General features: G+C 43.4%; 1 long non-coding RNA gene across 1 annotated transcript; it reads left to right on the top strand.

The window, feature by feature from the left end:
* Nucleotides 1-1966: 1966 nt before the first annotated feature.
* Nucleotides 1967-20843, top strand: LOC138489786 (uncharacterized). Its single transcript, XR_011274902.1, has 3 exons — nt 1967-2159; nt 19661-19734; nt 20395-20843. It is a non-coding gene; the product is annotated as an uncharacterized lncRNA (long non-coding RNA).
* The last annotated feature ends 767 nt before the right edge of the window (nt 20844-21610 follow it).

Genomic DNA, 21610 nt, shown 5'->3' with positions numbered 1-21610 from the left:
TAATGTGCCATTTAAGGATGAGCTCGGCACATAGGGGAAATACATAAGAAAGGTGGGGAGACAAACGAACCTCATATATGTATGACATTAAAGAGAGATTAGAAATGTAGAGAGGAATGAAGAAAAAGAGACACACTGACAAATAGGAGAAAAGATAGGCATCAGGTAAAAACAGAAAGATGAACCAAGTTAAGTTGAGGGCTAGGTGACCCCGGTCGAGACTTCAAAATGAGTTATGCCAGTTGGAGGGCACCTGCACCACAACAACCACGCCAACAAACTATGTGAAAGGTAACTAAATGTAAATTCAATGCCCGCAGCGGAAAATAGGAACAGTACCATGATGAGGTATGCTTGACTGAGTGGAGAGTCAGGTGGCAGAAGTAGAGGGCATGGGTGAAGTAGAAGTATCCATGCTGCCGGTCTTGATGGATCTTATAAAGGATTTAAGGTCCACAGGATCATCGAAGACAGACGTTCTTCCATTATGTGTGACTTTGAAAGAGCAGGGATAGAAAAGGCCATATCTGATGTTGAGTTGCTTAAGAACAGGATGATATGAGAGGAATTCCTTTTGCCGCTGAGCCATATTCCAAGCAACATCCTGCAAAATGTAAATCCTGCTGCCTTGCCAGATAAGATTGCATTTTTCTTTAGCTTTGGAAATGATAAGCTGCAGCTGTGTATATTCCAGTAATACAAAAATGAGAGTGCGTGTCATGAGATAGTGAGCATGAGCAGATTTTAGATGCCCGATTCTGTGCGCCTGTTGAATAGTGAGGACAGCGTCTGATGGAATGTGGAGTAGGGATAAAAAAAGAAAACAGATGGTTTCCTTTCCTTCGCATCCATCGGTAAGGCCTGAGATACCCAGGTTATTCCTTCTACCTCGATTTTCCAGTTCTTCGTTGTGCTTCTGAAGTTCTTTGACAGTACTTTCAAGTGCTGTCACTCTAGGAGAGAGATCTTCCACCATGTTTACTCTTTGTTCCACCTTCTCCATTCTATGTTTAAATGTGCACCATCTGTCATCGAGTTGTTGTAATTTTCAATTGGTAGTTTCAATAAAGCGCTTTAAAGACATTGGGCCTCATTACACGGATGGCGGTAATGGTTAACGGCCACCGTTAATGGTAACGGTGGCCGTTAACCATTACCGCCTTACTACGAGGTCCCTTAGCGGGTTGGTGTTGTAACGCCTGCTTTTTGCAGGCGTTAAAAACCAACCCGCTAAGGGACCTCGGAGCTAATTACGGCACTGCAAAATTGCGGTGCCGTAATTAGCGCCTTCCCCATTCCCATAGAGCCCTATGGGACAGAAATGGGAATGGGGAAGGGCAATGGCGGAAGGGGGATTTACCGCCCCACCAACCTTGGAATGGGGAGGTAAATCCCCTTTCCGCCAAGGTGGTGCCGGTATTTTACCAGCATGAGCCATGGCTCTAATAGCGCCATGGCTCACCGCCTACCGTGTAATGAGGCCCATTATCTCCTGTAGTAATAATTCCATACTGGGGTCTGCTGAGTTAGATAGAGGAGGAGAGTCACTTTTAGTCTGTTTTAGGTTGGCAGGGGATGAGGCTGACTGGGTGTCCTTGTGAGCTTGTGCTAGCTTTTGCCTGCATTTCCTGAAGCCATGATGTTTAAATTATTTATTTTCCCCTTTTTGTTTTAATTATTTTTTTTATTTTAGTATAGTCAGTTGTAGTGTCCAGAAATTATAGGGAATTGTCCAGGAATATGACTGAGGTAGTGTTGTGAGCGATAGCAAATGTCATATTTCAGTCAAGTTTGCTGCAGTATGAGGCCGGGAGTATGATGAGCAGCCACACCAAAATGATGCAATAAAAGTAAAATAACTTACTGTAATATAAAGCAGCTATTGCTGAAAGAGATTAGCTTTCTTTTCCAGTTTATATGGTTTCATTTCCACTTTGGTGCTTATTGTTTATTGCCCAGCAGATGGTGTAAGCGAGAGGCCTCGCTCCGGAGACTTGCAGTGTTTCCTGACGAGGCCTGCCGAGTTTCCACTCAGCTGTGCCGGCTCTCCGGATGGATAGCTATCGCTGCGGAGTTGAGGAGACCCACATCGGCTTGTGGACCAGTAATGCCAAAGAGAGAGGCACTGTACCACTCACCAGAGGAAAGACAACCACCAGGTAATTAAAATATGTTGAGATGGGTTAATAGAATGCTTTGGGCATAAATGAAAGGGTGTCACAGTTGGGAGGAGTGAAATCAGGTGGCCATCAACCTCTGCATCAAGCTACAACCCCATAGGCTCATATTCTTGACTTTGGACAGCACAAATCATTAATACCAATCTCACCCTCCATGTTAGGAAGTTATTGTGATACATGTGATAACCTGTATTGTGATCAGTTTAGTTTATTAATTTGAACATTTTTAATTACTTAGACACATCAGATGGAAGTGCAACCAGGTACTTTGTAAGAGATGACAGACACTTCTATTAAACTTCTGATGAGCCCTAATGACCTGCCCAGATGTTTAATTATTCTGTATTTAAGTGTCCATGTGTTAGATAAACAATAGGTTTTCCATTGATTGTGTTCATTGATACACTGATATTCAACGGCGGCCTCAGTTGCCTTTCAAGTACTCTTATAATAATTCTAAATTGATCCACACGTAGACTGTCACTGTATGCTCTCACATGCTATTTTTGAATCAATAACCTTGATTTGAGCCACCTCCTTTGGGACTATAGAGGAGAGCCGCTATGCTTAACACCCCCTAGGGGACAGTGCAAGGAGTATATCACGGTGGGTGACTCCCCATTAGGGGACAAGGAATACACTATTAAAGGATTTTCCACACTTTTCTTGAACTCATGCTCACAGCTAATTGTTAGATATGTGGGGATTGAACCATATCAAAGTGTGCAGGGCTCAATAAAGGCAAGTAGCCTGGTTTCTGGTCCAGTGTTATTGGCCCTCATATCTGAAGTACAGAATCACTGGTTTCCCCTCACTTGTTCAAGGAAGGAAAATAAAGAAACCATCACAGAGTCAGGAAGAGAGAGTGCCAGGTTGAGGGCGAGTGAGAGAAACATGTGCAGCAGCACAGTGGAAGGAATGCCTCCCTTCAGTGTGGAGCCTGGAGGCCGGACCACACAAAGAACATGGTGGTTGAAAGGAATCCTGAGCCCGCAAAATGCTGCCAAGTCCAGGAAGGCAGAGAGACAGAGAAATGCAGAGCCGGCGAATGAAGGGAGAAGCATACACTGCTGCAGTTGCGCATTGGCACTAAGCAGTCCTGACACCGACGTCCTGCTGGCCACAGACAGAAGGAGCCAATGTGAAAGACCTGAGTGTGAAGACATCAGAGATGTGGTTCCACAACGAGCAGAGAACACACCTCCCCCAACGAGCCACACAGCAGGAGAACAAGTACGCAGCCGATCAAAAGAGCTGGGAGGAGAGCAGTGATGTACCAGAACAGGCCACGAGGGTCTGATCCCGTGAATAGCCCATGAGGGGGTGAACCAGAGAAGCAGAAGGCCTGAAGGGCCTAGCAGCCCACAAGGGATGACTAGATTATAACCCACGAGGAGGCTAATACAAGCAGAGAAACATACGCCTTGAGAGGCCAAAGAGACCACAAGGGTCTGAAGCAGGAAACACCTCACAAGGATGTAAAAGCTATGCACTATCAATAAGGCATGAGGCGTCAGACAGTCCACACTGGGCTGAAGTACTTAACGATCCAGAGAGGGTTAAAAGACCCAGCAAGAATATACAAGCTACTGAAACCATGTGAGCTTTGTGAATTTACAAGAACATTTACAAATTTGAACTATATCAACACACCATGGCCTAATCAAAAGAGAAACAACCAAAGACGCAATTGGGTGGGGGTCAGAGATGAGCCACCAGGAGCCAGGAATAGTGGGAACAAAGGCAGGGTTTATGTTATTTAGGTTTTTAGTGTTCCAGAGAATATAGGATAGAATAGATGTAGACATAGAACATAAATTGTGTGAGACATCCTGATGACCACTGGTTTATTGTTTTCTTTTGAAGCTTAGAGAACATCATCACCATCATAGTTTGTAGGAATAGTAGAGGCACTCGTTTTCCTTTAAAAAGAAACTCTAAGTTGAACCATGTCCTCTGGTCTATCTCCTATGTCTGACTTACCACGGTTGTTTAAAAAATATTATTTTGTCTTTTTTCATTTTGCCAATATATTGTCATCATTAGATTCATTGCTGTCTTTCCTCGTATATATTTTCATTATGATTTACAAAAATGTTCATATACAAGAAAAGACCAGGAACGTCATCAACATACACTTTAGGAATTGCTCAGGAGAAGGAGGAGTAACATATGACCTTTAGTAGTTTGATACTATTATATATTTGTTCAACATTTTACATGTCTGTAAATGCTATTCATTTCTTTTCAAGAGTTCAATTTTATTAATTCTAGTGTGTTGACTATGCAATATTGTTTTGTTCATCATGTACCATTTGAAGAAATATGAACACATCCAGTCTGCATTGTTGTGTCATACACCCCCCACTGTTTAAGATCAGCTGTAAAGTAAAAAGTATGTTTGTACAATTTTATTTAATTGTTTTCTCTTCTAAATGCTCAATGTGCATCTTTCTTTACTAGAGATGTAAACCACAAGCAAACATTGTGATCTTTCAACTACTATATAAATATTGTGTTCGTACCAATTTTTTACTTCGATTTAAAGGAGAAGACAGTTGTGCTAACTCTGATGTCTATTCCCTATGACACTAGTGATGTACAAGATGTATTTATTTGAAAAATTGGTTTATTTTCTAATTTCCTAATTCCATGCTGAATTAATACATTTCTTTCTAGTAAAAGTGATTTTTTTTAATACATCCGAATACTATGTCGTTTAATAGTATGGCTTTATAATTATATTTGTTTTGGCCTCTTCTCCTCACTTGCTGTGATGAGTGGTGCAAGTGGTATGGGTAATAGGACCAGAAGACAATGGTGTCCCATCCACTCCTTCTGACCTTCCTTCCGTGGTATCCGGCGGAGACCCACCTTGTCTGCCCACAGGGTGTCAACAAAGTTACCCGCCGCTCCACAATCCAGTAGGGCTAGGGTCTTAACTTGTCTGTTCTCTAGGTCAAGATGTACAGGAATCACCATGAGTCTGGAGTCCTCTTTAGACTCAGAAGATGCAACTGAAAGAGAGACATAGGGACGGTGAGAAATATTGGGAGACCCCCGGTCGTTTGTCCCTACTGACGCCGAGGGTATTCGTTTCCCGATCTCTTGTCTGGTAATTCTGTGCAGTCTTTGAGAAGATGTTGGTCTGGGGGGGCGTGGTCTGCACGCATGCTGTGAGGACAAGCTCCTGTGGAGCTCTGTCCGTGATCCTTGCAAACACAAATAATACCCACCATTCAACACGATTCTGGAGGCGAACCAGAGTGAATTTACTGGTAAACAAGTACTTTAATTTGGTGCCCCTGAAACCCACAAGATGGCGGCGCCCGCTGCGGAATGTATCTGAAGGCGCGGCCGGCCTGGGTTACCCCTCCACAGCGCCGAAACACAGGACGCACTGCCTCGCCGAAGCTGACAGGGCGGATCGTTTGAGCCTCAGCTCCACCCCAGCTTCAGAGACTTTGCGGTGGAGTCGCCGGGGCTGCAACTAGAGCCCGACAGCGTGAAAAACAGCCCAAGGAAAGCACGACATCGAGGAGCAAGCAAGGCGGGTCGTCTGCCCCTCGGGCCGCATCTCAGCCCATGCTAACGCGTATGGCCGCAGGACCTGGGGACCGGGACACCGAGGCCAGCTATGCTGTCGTCGGAGGAGGAGCTCAGGAGAGCTAAGTAACAGGAGGCACTGCAGGACATCGAGGGACTGGGATCGCCAGCCAGCACGGACTGCGAGGAGAAGGCACCTGCGACGGCCGTGTAGGCAGAAGGAGAAATAGCGGGGATCACTGGAACGGAGGAAGCGCATTCGGGCCCCGGCGGGCTGAGGGGGCAGCAAGTGAGAAGAAGCACCCCCCCCTATCCAAGTAAGTCAGACACCCCGTAAGACAGCCAGCACACTGGGGGTAACCACTCGCCCCACCAACCCCGAACAGACCGCGGAAGATACGTGCTCGCACGGAGCAGGAAGACCCCCAGTTTCTGGGCAGACTAGAGCCAGGGCAGTGGTTCCAGCTGCATAAGCTGGGCTGCTGAAAGGGCAGAATGCAATAACCCCCAATCATTTTTTAACATCTTTAATCCCCGCTGCACCGCAGGGCTCTTGTACCTGAATCCACACTTCAAAGGGCCCGAGAGTCATCGAAGTAAGACACTCCCTGCGACTCAGCAGCAAGCAGATGCACCACGGGCTGGGTTGGTGTGGCAACATCTGGTTAACTGATGCTTGGCCTTCCAGACACACACTTTCAGCTCTAAGCCCATGGTGGGGCAAGATCTACAAGGTAGGAGGGATGCAAGATGCAGTGACCAGCTAAACCCGGGCGAAGTGGCCACCTAGGAGGCGCCCCAACCACTTGATCAGGTCACCAGGATAGCAAGTTAGGACTGGTCGCACCAACTGCAGTCGTGGCAGAGCTGGGGCAGGGCTACTGAGGCCCGGGGACCGTTGGGGGATACACCTAGCCAGTTCTAGCGGTCGGTACAGCTGAGGTAATACCCCAACTAATCATCCTGAAAACATAGGAGGCCGTGTTGGGCTATTACTGTCACACCTAAGCCACCTGACACTGTTCTGTTGGATGACCCTGTCTAAAGGGGTCATAGCTCCCGCTAAAAGAACTGAAACTCGAAATAGGGTCCGCAGAATAGACCTTCAAGCACACGGACCCGACCCTGCAGATCCAGAAGCAGGGGATGTCTCCCCCTAAAAGTAAACTGAAATTGGTCACAATGGATTCCTTCACGACAGTTAGACCCCAGAGACAGTCACAGCAGGACCGGGAAGCCTCGGAAGAACCGTCCCAGCAAGGGGAGAACCTTAGACATGCGCAAGTCCTACAAGCAATAGCGGCCCTCCGCACATCACTCGAAGGGCGGATGGAAGAGATGAAATCGGACATACAACTTATGCGCCAGGACACCCGCAACCTGACTGAAAGGGTCACTGTTGCCGAAACCACCGTGCAGGATAATGTAGAGAGTACCCGAGATCTCAAGACAAAGGTCCAAGAGCTGACACAACAAGTGGCAAGGCTGGAGGCGCACTCCAAAGATGCTGAAGCGCGAGCCCGCTGAAATAACATTCGCTTACTAGGGGTCCCTGAAGATTTGGAAGGCCCAGATCCGACAGACTTCATAGAAACATTGTTGCTACAGGAAATAGGACCCGGGAACCTCTCCCAGGGGTTCTCTATTGAAAGAGCCCACAGATCCCTACAGAAGCGTCCCCCGCCCGGATCCCACCCTCGCCCAATCATAGCCAAAATTCGAAATTTTCGAGACTGGGAAATCATACTGCGATACTCCAGGGAAGGAGGAGAGATCAAGAGAAAATATTCAACAATAGTCATATATCCTGATTATACCCCCGCAGTGCAAAGGGGGAGAAACTCCTTCATCCCAATAAAGGCTTGACTAAGGAAACCCAACTTAAAATACATGCTGCTCTACCTATCACGCCTTAAAATCCTCTATAAAGGAAAAGCGATATTCCTGGAGACCCCAGCCGCAGCAAACATGTGGCTAGAACACGATAATCTCGCTGACGACAAGGAAGATCCACCAAGATCAGATCTGACCCCACTCTCGCTGGGGAGGGGATAAAGAAAATAGTTGTTTTTTCCGCACATAAAAACAGGCAGCAGACAAATATACCACAATAAAGTCTTTTTGCAAAGTAAGCTAAACCGGACGAGAGCTCGGTGGAACACACGAGCGAAGAAAAGTCGACCCCCCTCCATCAGAATCTGTGTAGACAGTTTGCTTACACGCAACCTGATCCGGAAGGCCAGGAGTTGCCTGGAAGGCTCAGCATCCCCTGAGAGCTGCAAGTTAAAAGCACCTGCTAGGGGGCAGTTCGAGTTGTTTTGTTTGTTTTCCCCATTCAATACAATGGGAGTTACCCAAGTTAATAAATCTCCAACAAGTGAAGCAGAAGATGCTGGGGGACGGGGACGGGGGGGGAGGGCCGGGTCTGGGCGAACATGCTGAGGACGCCGCTGGTGTCCCGTCTGAAGCAGTGGAAATCCCATTAATCCGATATGGCAGTGAACGCTAAAATAAAGATAATGACTTGGAATGTGAGGGGCTTGGGAACTTACTTACGTCGGAACAGAATCAAGTCCTATTTGAACCGAAAGGGAGTGCAAATAGCACTGCTACAAGAGACCCATTGCACGGCGGACTACCTGGCTAAACTGGGTGAACACTGGGGAGGATAAGGCGTTGGAACCTCCTACTCCAGATATGCTAGAGGGGTATACACTTGGATTCACCCCCAACTCCCATTCCATTTAATTAGGTCCGAAATAGACCCAGAGGGCAGGTTTACAATTATATGGGGCCGATTGGAACAGGATGAGGTATGTATAGTGAACTCCTACCTCCCCAACACTAACATTCCAGCATACTTAAATTTCATGTATGCCAGAATTACACCATACAGACATGGCATCTTTCTCTGGGGGGGAGACTTTAATTGTGTCCATGACCCGAACCTTGATAGGTCCTTGCCTCACCCGAAGGGTCCCTCAGCAGCAACGTTGGCCCTGTCCCTATTAATTGACAGATTGAACCTCGCTGACACTTGGAGAGAGCAGCACCCCGACGCCCGGGGTTACTCGTATTTCTCCTCCCCGCATGGTCTTCATACGAGACTAGACTATGTTTTCATAGGTAAAGAACACCTGGCACAAATAGAAGGAGCACAGCACCTAGGGAGAACCATCTCTGACCACTCGCCACTACTAGTAGAATGAAACCATGCTGGCCCTAGACCCCCTATTCCTATGTGGAGAATGCCGATAGATGCCCTGGGAGATCCAGTGTTTAGGGAGGAGCTACTCGAGTTCATAGACAGCTACATTGAGAGGAACACAGGAAGCGTTGACCACCTGAGCACGTTGTGGGATACCCTAAAAGTAGTAACGAGGGGGGAAATCATAACGAAAGCTGGGGGCATTAGGAGACAGCTTCGGGGAGAATTAGACCAGTGGGAACAAGAGATTGAGCAACTTGAGGCCACCCCAGTGAATACTTACCAGAGGGAGGACAACCTCCAAAAAATTAGAGTTAAATGTACCTTAGCATGGGATAGGCTAAATAAATTCGATTATGCCACCAAGACTAACAAAATACACACAGAAGCGGACAGACCAAGTAGAATGTTGGCCTGGCTCTGCAGGAAAGAACACCCCAAGCACACAATCACCGCGATACAAGATGATGCAGGGAAGATAGTGCAAACACAGCAAGATATAAACGTGACTTTCAAGAGCTTCTATGAGAACCTCTACTCTCACAAGAACCAGGTCCCCCGAGAACAAATCATAGACACCCTTGAGGAGGTAGGACTCCCGAAACTGCCGCCCGAACAGTCTGAGGCCCTGGACGCAGATGTTACAGCTGAGGATATAATGGAGGCAGTTAAGTCAATGGCCACCGGTAAGACCCCAGGGAATGATGGGCTACCCACTGAGTTCTATAAAACATACGCGACCTCCTAAACACCCCTATTACACGCAGTCTTTCAAGAAGCACATGAGAGAGGGATATTGCCTGACAGTATGAGGGAGACCCTATTGATCCCGATCATTAAGCCTGATAAACCCGCTGACAAATGCGACTCTTACCGCCCAATAGCTATACTAAACTATGATGTAAAAATATTAACAACGGTATTAGCAAGTAGATTCGCCAGAATCATAGGGGACGTAGTACACGGGGATCAGTGTGGCTTCATACCGGGCAGGAACACGACCATGAATTTACGCAGAGTGCAACAGATTATTGTACAGACTGAGACTAGTAAGGAGACATATGCACTGTTGTCTCTTGATGCCATTAAGGCGTTTGATTCTATATTTTGGGAATGGCTTGTGGCGGTTTTAGAGGGATTCGGCTTTGGCCCGGGGTACATTAGGTGGATTAGGATACTTTATACCAAACCTAGGGCCAGAGTAAAAACAGGGAAATACATATCTGAGGCCTGGGACATATGTAGAGGCACCAGACAGGGATGCCCACTTTCCCCCATGCTCTATGTACTGGGACTGGGACCTATTGCTATCTATTTCCGAAAACAATTCTTTGATGCTGGGATACGACTGGGAGGCATAGACCACATTATCTCTCTTTACGCGGACGACGTGCTACTATATGTCAGGGACCCATACAACAATGTACCCACGATGTTGGATGTCTTAGACAACTTTGCGAAGGTTTCAGGCATACAATTCAGCCGGGCGAAGTCCTGCCTATTCCTCCTGGCAGGCCTCAAGGACAAAGATGTAACAGAACTTTCTTTAGTGGGAATACGGTGGGAGATAACCTCGTTCAAATATTTAGGGATACACATAATGCATACCCCCACACTAATGTATGAACACAATACAAAGGCCGCAATCCCCGTCCTGAGAAAATCCATGAACTTCTGGGCAAAACTTCCCCTATCCATGATGGGCAGAGCCTCAATAATTAAAATGATTGTCCTCCCCAGATTTTTGTACGGGTTTCAAAATGTACATTATTATATCAATGCGCCTTTTTTCCGCCTATTAGAAAGGATACTCCGGGATTTTCTATGGGGGAAGGGAAGACGTAAAATAGCACTTACCACCTTGGTGCTACCGTACAGCCAGGGGGGAATCCAACTTCCAAATTTTGAAAAATACTATTTGGCAGCACAGCTCAGCTTTGTCACCAAGTGGTTGGCAGATGACGCCACATCTGAGACGCCATTACTGCAATCGTTGATCTCTCCGTTGCACTTGAAAGAACTTATTTGGTCCCCCAGTCACCTGATGCGTGAAGCCCCCTACATGGCCGTTCTAGGTAGAAAAATTTGGCGCACAACAGAAACACTTGCCCATGCAAAACACCAGTACTCCCCAGACATACCATTGATCTCAGATCTATGCCAAGACATTGGGAAAAGAAAGAGATATACTCATGGGGTGACTTATATGCTGATGGCTCTTTTAAGGAATTTGAAATGCTCCAGGAGGAAGACGGAATCCACACAGGCCAGGCCCTATGGTATCAGAGGATAAGAACTACTGCACGTACCAAGTGGACGACTTGGCCGGAAGAACCAGAACCAAACCCCCTGATTACATTATTGTATAGCTTGGGAGAAGGATGGAGACCGGTGTCCCAGATCTATGGCCACCTGAGCGACACCCCTAACCCCAGAAGTGCTGATCTGAAAAGAAGTTGGGAAAAGGACTTGGGCCGGGAAGTAACGGATGGGGAGTGGGAGAGGGCTCTGGCGCATCCCAAGTCAGTCTCCAGAAACCATAGTTTTAGGCAAATTCAACTAAACCTGCTACACCGGACATACCTAACCCCATCCAGGCTGGCAAAATTTAATAAATCACCACACTCCAACTGCACATGGTGTGGAATGGACAATGCGGACCTTATCCACATGTTCTGGTTGTGCACTAAAACGCAGTCTCTGTGGGCCACCATACAGCAAACAAGCGAGAAACTAGGGTCGACCGGATACAAATGGACCCCAGAGGAATGCCTACTAGGCACGTACCACAGGCCGGCCAGACTCAAGCACCTGGTCGGGCTAATGGACATTATGTGCATACTGGCAAAAAGGACAATCGCAATGTCCTGTAAGAAATCAGCTGGGCCTCATCAGAAAACATGGTACAGTGAACTGGAACGTTGGGTGCAAGCAGAAACAAAGGCCTGGGAAGACAGTGTTGCCAGATCTACGGACGCCTCAAGCATGTCCCTAACGGCCTGGAAAGAAATCACAAGCTCTCTGTTTTACCCCTCAGACGACAAGCCCCCATGAACGGAAACAAACCCGCTGAAAAAACGGATTCAAGAACCAAATCAGAAGTCCCCAGGACCGAAACTTACTGTGTCCTTGTGGGCCCGGGCCCCTCCCCCCTTTTTCTATCAGCTAACCTAACCCCCCCCCTGGATCACCAATCGGCTCTGGCATACGAAGCAGAACATTTGGAGACAGTTAAAGTTGTATTGTTAACCTGTTAATGTGTTATTGGAAATGTTTATTGTCCTCTATTCGATGGCATAATCTGAGTCATGTAACTGTAAAACATAACAAATGCCAATAAACAAATTTTAAAATGAAAATTGAGAAGATGTTGGTCTGAACCACAGTAGGCACATAATCCTTCTTCTCTTCTGCAATGTCTTTCAGCAGCGGATAACGGTGCTCTGGTGGCGCCGATCTGCATTGGTTCTTCGGAAGAAGTAGCAGTAGAGCGCCCAGGGAGTGAGTGTGCAGAGGGTTCTGTAGGATAACCAGGGCTTCTTTGTTTGCGACACTCCGCCCTTCTTTCCTGTAGACGATACTCTATGTGAAGAGCAGCCGCTAGCAGGTCTGAAAAAGTGGAAAAGTGAAAAAGTGGGTGAATGAGGAGACCTGGCCAGCTCATCTTTGATTTCTTCCTTCAATCCTCTCCTGAATATGGCATATTGTGCTGTCAGGCCACCCCACTCCAGCTGCCAAGGTTTTGAAGGAGGAGATGTAAGACAATAAATCTAGAGAGCCTTGTTTGACATCCAGTAAATCTTCGCAGGCGGTAAAGTACAGCTCTGGTCGTTCAAAAGTCTGCTTCAGTAAATTCTGAAACCCTGGAAAATCCTGCAAAATGGCGTTTCCACTAGTCACCAATGGTGTAGCCCAGAACAGTGCGTTTCCTGTCATATTTGAAATTAGGAAACCCACCCGGGCTTGATCTGTAGCGAAGGTACGAGGCCTAAAGGTGAAATAAACCCTGCATGCTTCCAGAAACTCCTTCACCTTTTTGGGAGATCCATCAAATTTCCCAGAGAACAGCGCCATGGGTGGTAATTCCGGGGGGGCCAGGTTCTCTAGCTGATACCATCTGTTTAAGCAGAGCATTCTCAGTCTTTACTCTTTGTAGCTCCTGAGACATTGCTTGAAAAGCCTTCCACAGCTCTTAAACCTGATCCTCAGCAGACATCTTTGAAGCTTTTGGCGTTGCAATCTGTGATGAGTGGTGCAATTCAAACTCTTTCTCCCCCGCAAGCACACTCTCCTCACCTGAGCTGTCTGAGTTGTCGGTCTCTTGTCGTGCAAGGTAGTCTCTTGCCTTCTTATGATGAATGTGCTTGTCACGGAGGGAAGCCACGGTGACTGCTGGATAAACAGCTGTCCCGTGACTCCCTTTCCGGAACCAAGCCAGAAATCAGGGAAAAAGCCAAAAGGGAAAAAACCCTACGGAGTTGTGTTGACTCTTCTTATCCGGATGACAGGATTATCTCTGATGAGAGCAATGGAGCGAAGCGGATAGCAGAGTAGAAGATGTCAAACAGTCTAAACCATGGGGTAGCAGAGTCAGGGGAAACAGAGGCTCCTTGTGGCAGTTTGAAGATATGGCACTGGTTCCAGGAAGAGGGAAAAAGGTATGCAGCAAGCACAGCTCAGAGGAGCCCAGCAGAAAGAGAGTACGGAAAGATTCCCGAAATCAGAAGAGAGAGAGAGAGAGAAACGGAATAAGCACACCAGAGTACCACCCGGAGCAGCGGTAGGAAATTGAAGCAAGGAGTAACGTTCCAAGGAAAGAAGCAGGAACACAGGTGTACAGGAAAATCCTCTGGCAGATCCGAAAGGTGGACGGCAGAGGATCGGAGAGGAAACCCGGAAACAGGAAAGCGTCCAAAGTGGGTTGCAACGCAGCATCTACCAGGAGGCGGGGAGTTTAAATACTTCCAGTGGCACTGCATCACGTAACTGGGGCTGGTAGCAAGAACACAGAGAAAGGACTAAAACACCCTACCTCTGTGTCTCCAGCTCCAACATGGAAACATCCGCCAATTATGGCTATGGCCGTGATGGCGGATGGCACTTGCAGTGTGGAACCATTAGGTTTTAAAAAGACACTCATCTGTACTTACGTATCATAGCATACAGTGTGAACAGTTACATTGCTAATTTTCCTTTGTCCTTGTTCACGGTAATAATATGTAGAAGAGTTTAAATGTCACTAGATATAAGGTGCCAGATAGTGCCATGTCTGAAATCACCAATAAAATAGAATTAAAAGTAAATGTTCATGCTATAAATAATTTTTCATACACTACATTCATGCTTTGCAATGTACTGCTGATATGGTTGAGATGGAAGTAACACAAGGTGCACAGGTATACAAGTTATAGTGACAGTCATAATTTATTATAAATTGTTGTGTCATGTACATTGCAATGTGTAAAGTGAACAGTAATGTGTTAATGAAATTGTCTGATTTGCAGACTTTGCTCACTTGCTTTGCATTCTAAATGCTCAATGTGTGTATTTCTATAATCAACAGATGAGGTGTAAGAAAACAACAAGATTGTTCAAATAGCGAATATATATTGTATTCTTATACAATTTTATCTTTGATTTAATGGAGGAGACTGTTGGGGAAACATTTCCTTCCATATCCCATGATACTAGCAATGCACATCAGGTATTTCTTAGACATTTATTTTCTATATTCAACTGTCAAGCTATTAAACAGTGATAAAATATCTTCTTGTGATTGTTTGATGCATATTAGTACTCTATTTCTAAATTCTACATTTCTAAAACTATTTTTGTTTATCCGTCTTCTCTTCACTTGTTATTCTGAAGCAGTAAACTCCATTCTTCTTTATATATCACATGAGAGCACACATGGTGATCAATTAGATAGCTAATTTAATTATTTTCTGTCCTTGCCAATGGTTAGACAAATATGAATGAGACTGGCTATAATGTAAAAGATATTGCCATTTCAGAAATCAGGTACTACATTTATTTTAAAATCACTGTTAAAAATAGCAATAATGTTTCATATACTTGATTCATGCACTGCGATGTACAAGGCGTCTAATACTGTTGCATGGCACTGGAAGAAGCACAAGGAATACAGGTCCTACATTTAAAGTGACAGTCATAATATATTATGTATAAATTTGAACGTAAAATGGTCTTGGCTTGATTTTGTTTTTATCTCAGCTGTGTACATTTATTTTAAGCCAGATGAGATTAAGGTGGTACATTTTGATAATGGGACAAACAATAACATGCAAGGATTGCAGCAATAACTTTTAGATACCGTTATACATTTGATAAATGTTTTTGTGTTGTAGTCTTTCTACACGTATTAATATATTTTGACATACATAATGAGTTAGAATTATTGTTGTCTTGAAAAATCATGATCATAAATTAATGTACTGTTATATTAATTTACAATTATTTTATCAATACTATTGTATATTGGGGCTGACATGAGTACTGGAACGTTGATTGTTTCTGAACGCATAAAAAAGGGTTAAATACTACATTATTCAAAATATATACCATATTTGATTTTGTGGCATTTGTTGTAGTTTTATAGCGACCTTCTGCTTTCTGACACACGTAGGGGGAATATTGAGTAGCAGGCTCACCTCCCTAGCCTCACAAGGAAAGGCTGCTCTCTGGGATGATGTGAACAAATCCCACGATTCATCACAGAGTACTCCTTACCTCCTGTTCTTTTTCTGTTTTGTATGTATAACATGAGTTAGAAGGGGGATAACCAAAAGGTCCTGATTCATGGACCATAATGATCGTGTAGGATTATAGATCTTAATTTTTAGGTATGGTGGTGCTAAGCAATGCATACATCTGAAAATAAGGTACAAGGTACCGGCAACCAGTGAAGATTTCTACGGAACTCTGAGACTGCCTTTTCCTCGGTAGCGAGAAAATCAAACAAACTGCCCAATTTTGGTCTACAGCAAGGCGCTGCAACTGATATTTTGGACAACCTACCAGGAGCCCATTGCAGTAGTCCAACCTAGAACTAACAAGAGTACCAACCACTGTCGATCGGTCGATCGGTTGCCCTCCGGTAGCAGAGGAAAATATTCTGATTTAATGATCTGGTTGACATGACAATTACACCCCAAATTAGATTGCCAGATGCAATTTAAGTTTTCACATAGTCTGTGTATTTGGAAGCAATTCCAAACAACGAAGGACATGGGATTATTGGGAAGAGAGTTTCCAATGTATTATTCGATCCAAAGACAATGATTTCTGTCTTGGTTGGATTCAGCTGGAGCTTATTCTCAAGCATCCACATTTGAATTTTCTATGCACACGTCAGGATATGCTCAGCTGTCTACACAGGTTGCCTTAGACTAACATAGATCTGCGTATCATCTGCATAAGAGTGATACTGAAGATGGAACTGAGTAACTATTTTTGCTATGAACAGATGTAGAGATTAAAAAAAACAGGCGACAGGGATGAACCCTGTGGCACTCCACACAGAAATGTCAACATTCCAGAGAGAAAAGGACCTTATTTTATTTGTTGAGTTCGATTAGTTCAGAATGAGTCGAACCATGTCAATACTTTTTCAGAGACCTGGGCCAGGGAGGTTAATCTGGTGCTTAGTATGTTGAAATCCACTGAGTCGAAAGCTACTGACAAGTCAAGCATGACAAGCATACTGATGCCCCCATTGTTCGAGTAGGTCATCCCAGACCTTTAGCAGCGCAGTCTCCGTCCCATGACCTGGCCTAAGGCCAGACTGATATATATCTAAGATATTATTAGCTTCTAAATGGCCCTGGAGTTGCATAGTTACAAGATTCTCAAGGATTTTAGTAGGCCATAGTAACCCTGCAATCGAGCGATAATTAGCAAGAACTTTATGGTCCAAAGTAGGCTTTTTCAACAATGGTGTAAGATGTGTCTTCTTTAGTTCCTCTGGCACATAGCCTTGATCAAGTGAGGCATTTACAAACATCTGAATAGATTCGGTCAGTGCCTGAGCATGCTGTTTTGATAAGTATGCTGGGATAGGGTCGTACATTAGGTTAGTGGGTTTGAGAAGGAAGAGACGTTTCTCAATAGTTTCTTTTCCCACCAGTGAATAATTTAACTCCAAGAGAGAGGACTTTTTCCCAGCGGTGGGGTCATACTCATTAGAGAGAGGAGTTAAAATCAGTTGGGCATCGAAACTCACTTTAATCTGATCAATGTTGTTAAAAAAAATGTATTCAATTCATTAGCCATTTCTGACTGGGAAGCAGGCATGCATTTATGCATTCAGGGTTTGATAAATTCCTGATAGCCATAAAAAAAAAATTCTATAATTTTAAGATATGATTTAGCTGCTATATGATCTTTGCGGCTCTAGCCATATGCCATTTCTATTCCGTTATCTGATATTGGCTTTGACAGTGCTTTAGTTTATCACTAAACCACTGGTTCCCTTTCCTAGCTGTTATTTTAGTATTTTTTACAGGTGAAATAATATCACAGTTTTCTTGTAATTGTCTCATCAGGCTAGTGTAGAGCTCTGCACCCCCCTATTGTGTTATATGTCGTGGGTATATGAGTCATCAGGTTGGTCTCACAAATACAATTCAAATCTTTTTTCTGACGTCGAGATTCTGAAATAAACGTTTTTCTGCTTCTGTTTATATGTGGTTATATGGTTCAGCTAAACTGGACCATGAAATGATCTGACCCACTCACTGGTTCAATATCTACATCCTTTAAATGAGGCCCTCTCAAGAATATAGGGACTAAACAATGTCCGCTTAGATGTGTAGGGAGATCCGAGAGAAGACGGACATTGTGTGAGTTCAGAATGTCATTTAGATGTGTACAATCGCTATTGTTTGGCTCATTAGACCATATATTTAGATCTCCCAAAATAATAATATTTGACTGATTACTGCCTTCCACTCCTAGGGCCTCATTACGACCCAGGCGGTAAGGGGTTTACGGCAGCGTTAACAGCGCCGACCCTTACCGCCTGAGTACGAGGTCCCTTAGCGCCATGGCGCTTTTAACACCTGCTTTTAGCAGGTGTTAAAATCCATGGCGCTAAGGGACCATGGAGTTAATTACGCCACCGTAATTTACGGTGGCGTAATTAACGCCTTCCCCACTCCCATTATGCCCTATGGGGCAAAAATGGGAATGGGGAAGGGTAAATGGGGATTGGGGACTTACCGCCCCGCCAAGGTCGGAATGGGGCGGTAAGTCCGCCAACCACCATGGCGTAAACGTAGTTTACGCCATGGTGGTAAAGTCACGGCCCAGGCGGTAACTTACCGCCTGGGTCATAATGAGGCCCCTAGATAGGTATCCATAGTATGTAAAAATACAGTGGCTGGTCCAGGGGATCTGTAGCACAAAATTATTTTAAGGGAATCATTGGGGGAAAATTGGTAGGAGCATGCCAATACCTGAGAGGCATTATCCCATCTCAGGGTGCAGATACTTTGAATGTCAATGATCCCTTTATAGATAATGGCAACTCTGCCTCCCCTTTGTTGCTCTCTATTGAGCCATTTTATCCAGTAATTTTCTGATACCAAGGAGTGGAAATATGACTGACATGAGTCGGCAAACCAAGACTCAGTGATCCTTAAAATGTCAATATTGTGTGCTTCAATATTTGCTGTTCCTATCATCCGAACCAACATGCTGATTATACTATTTAATATCAAAGTCACCAAAAGATCATGTTGTCAGATGTAAACCGCACCTTTTTCAACTAACTGGTATGCCATGTGCTTCTTGACGACAGCCAATCAATTTGAATGTTAAAACAAAATATGGAATTAGAGAGGAGTCAATGGAATGTTATCATTTCAAAAGAAAGAAATATGACTCGAAGTACGAAGATTACATTTGTTAAAGTATTTGAAATGAGAATAAAAGAGTATAACCTTAAAAAAAAAATTACGACAATTGTCGTTAGTTATTGCTTGGATTCATTTTAATAGCCCACAATCTTATTGATGAGTGATCTGTTCTTTGAATAGTTATGGCCGTAAACAGTTTGAATTGTTGTCATTGAAGTATTTAAAAATGTGCATTTGAATTCAAAACATACCGATATATTAAAGTCTCGACTTGTGTCATTGATTCAAAGTGAAAAACTATAAAGTGTTTTAATGTGAAGAAACTAAACAAAGCAAATGTGTGTGTGCATTGATTGACCAAGTGTTTTCCACGTTTTGCCTGTGGAAATGTGATAACATAGATGTGGACAGAAGATGTTTCTCTATGCTGTGCACTAACATCTTGACAAAGGGCATATCATAGCCTTTGTTGCTCCTGATGTCACATTGAGGGGTGTCAGGTATGATTTATTGCCACCTTGGCACCTGAACTTAGCGTGATCAATCAACTTATCATAAAATGGCTGTTTGGGACGTGTGTGGTTCACAGACACTAATGTGGTGAAATGCATGGTAAAATTCATTGAAAGAACAAATGTAATAGATCGATTTATGTGGTCAAAATTAGACGCCTTGTCAATTGGTTGGTTAAAACTCCTGAGAGAACTTCTACTTTAATAGTCACATTGCAATGTTTTTGGGGGGGCTGAGATATTCTTATATATGTTATGGTCTAACTTTCACATGTATTGTTTTGTCAGTCATTCATATCCATGAAAATTATTTTTTCTTTTAATTTTTAATTTTAGAACTTCATATGTGGACAGAAAGGTTTTCCTGTATTGTTTTAGATGTACAAACATCAGCCTTGGCACAGCTTCAGGTACAGTGCTACAGATTTTCCTGAAAGACTTGCCATTGATACGAGTATGATTGCTGAACTGTAGCTTTCCTAAGTCCGAGGTTAACAGCCGAGCCAGTGATGTTTTTGCAACTGTAAAGGGGAAATTGCTTCTGCATGTGCAACATGCACTTTTCAACAGAAATGTATGAATCTTCCAAGTTCACCAAAAAAAATGATCACTCTAGAATGATTTGCAAGGTACTTTCAAATGTTGTTTCCCACTGTCATTCAGCATACACACAGTCAGGTAAGTAGAAAAGGTATTTTCTGTTTATGCCTTTAACCATAACTATAACATTTTGTAACATGTCTCCAGTAATGTTCATCCGCTAAATTCTTTTTATTTACCAGAAATGTTGAAAAAGCCACGCCTTGAGAGATTTGCAAAATTGAAGAATTGTTGGGGCATTCTGGGTTGATACTGGTATTGAGTTCCATGGGGTGGATGCATGACAAGAGAAGGATTTTTTGCATGTCCTTTCTTTGCAGAATAGTTGTTTACATGCAATACTCTGATTGATCCAATTTTATTTTTTTACTGATGCTAGCTAGTATCCTTATTATGAATTGATTGGAACATATGTAATTACCAGAGTTCTTATTTTAAAAAAATATATGTTTACACTTTTTGTTACTTAGACACAGAAGATGGACATTCATTCAAGTACTTTGGAAGAGACGACATGCACTTTCATTGACCCTCTGGGAGCATATATGTCTAAAAAGTGATTATTTGATTTTGTGTTTTAAATATCTATGTGTTATCGACACTATTCTTGTTTAAATCATTTTATTGACACATTCATTTCAACACGGCCAATCCACAACTTTACAAGTTCACCAGAAACTACATTCATGTAACTTGGCTTTCAAGTCTGCACTTTTAATTTGTACACTGGTCTATATGCTGACAGTCTCTGGATACTGTGTCACATGCTATCTTAGAAGCTGTTACCTTTATATTTGAGAAATAAATCTTCACAAGCTATATGTGATTTGATTGGTCGTTTTTTGGGAATAAACTTAACATTCATTAATTCATTACACACATGTGTGTATATAATTCATTTTGTTGAATTTTCACTGGAGCAATACAACTGTAGTGGATTTACTGTACATACAAACTTTAAAATTGTAAACATTACACTAAAAAATGATTTTCTATTCATTGTTATGATCAATATTTACTCTACAGGAGAAGATCTGGACTTCATTATCGTGCAAGTCATCATTGTAAAACTGCTCAGGACAAAGAGCTATGACAATATATACTGGATTCAGACTTTTGTGTGTAGGTTTGTGAAAATGTTACCTATATATAGACTAGCATCATGTATATTGTGTGGTATTGTGATTTTATTCACAGTGCAATATGTTTTTGTCTATTTTTGACTTATTGAACAAGTATGTTTTATTGTACATGGTTTACAAAGAAACCTATAGAAAGATTGCAAGTTAAAACATAACAGACAATATCACATAAACAATTACTTATAAGAACAAATTAAAAGGATATTAAAGTCATCAATTCAACTGAATAATTCCAATCTATAAAATGTCATATTAATTCATTTATGCGGCATGTAAAGTACATGTAAGCCAATTCATACCATTAGAAAACCAGTGCATCATTAAATGTCTAAAACTAATATTTCATCCAGTGTAGATTTGTAGATTATGAATTACAAAGCAATGGAAGACTATGCTATATTTGCAACTGGGAGCCCGATATTATGGTATTTCATGCTTGTTATATAAATCCATAGACTTTACAAATAAAGCAATCGCAAAACTCTCTGAGGTGTTCTGAATATTAATACAGTGGGGCCAAGCGTATTCATCATTCCCATTAATT

The sequence above is a fragment of the Ambystoma mexicanum genome, chromosome 9 (genome assembly GCF_040938575.1).
Source record: "Ambystoma mexicanum isolate Mex_15411 chromosome 9, UKY_AmexF1_1, whole genome shotgun sequence".
Lineage (NCBI taxonomy): Eukaryota > Metazoa > Chordata > Amphibia > Caudata > Ambystomatidae > Ambystoma > Ambystoma mexicanum.
The sequence above is the reverse complement of the archived record's forward strand: the minus strand, read 5'-3'. Positions and strand labels throughout refer to the sequence as shown.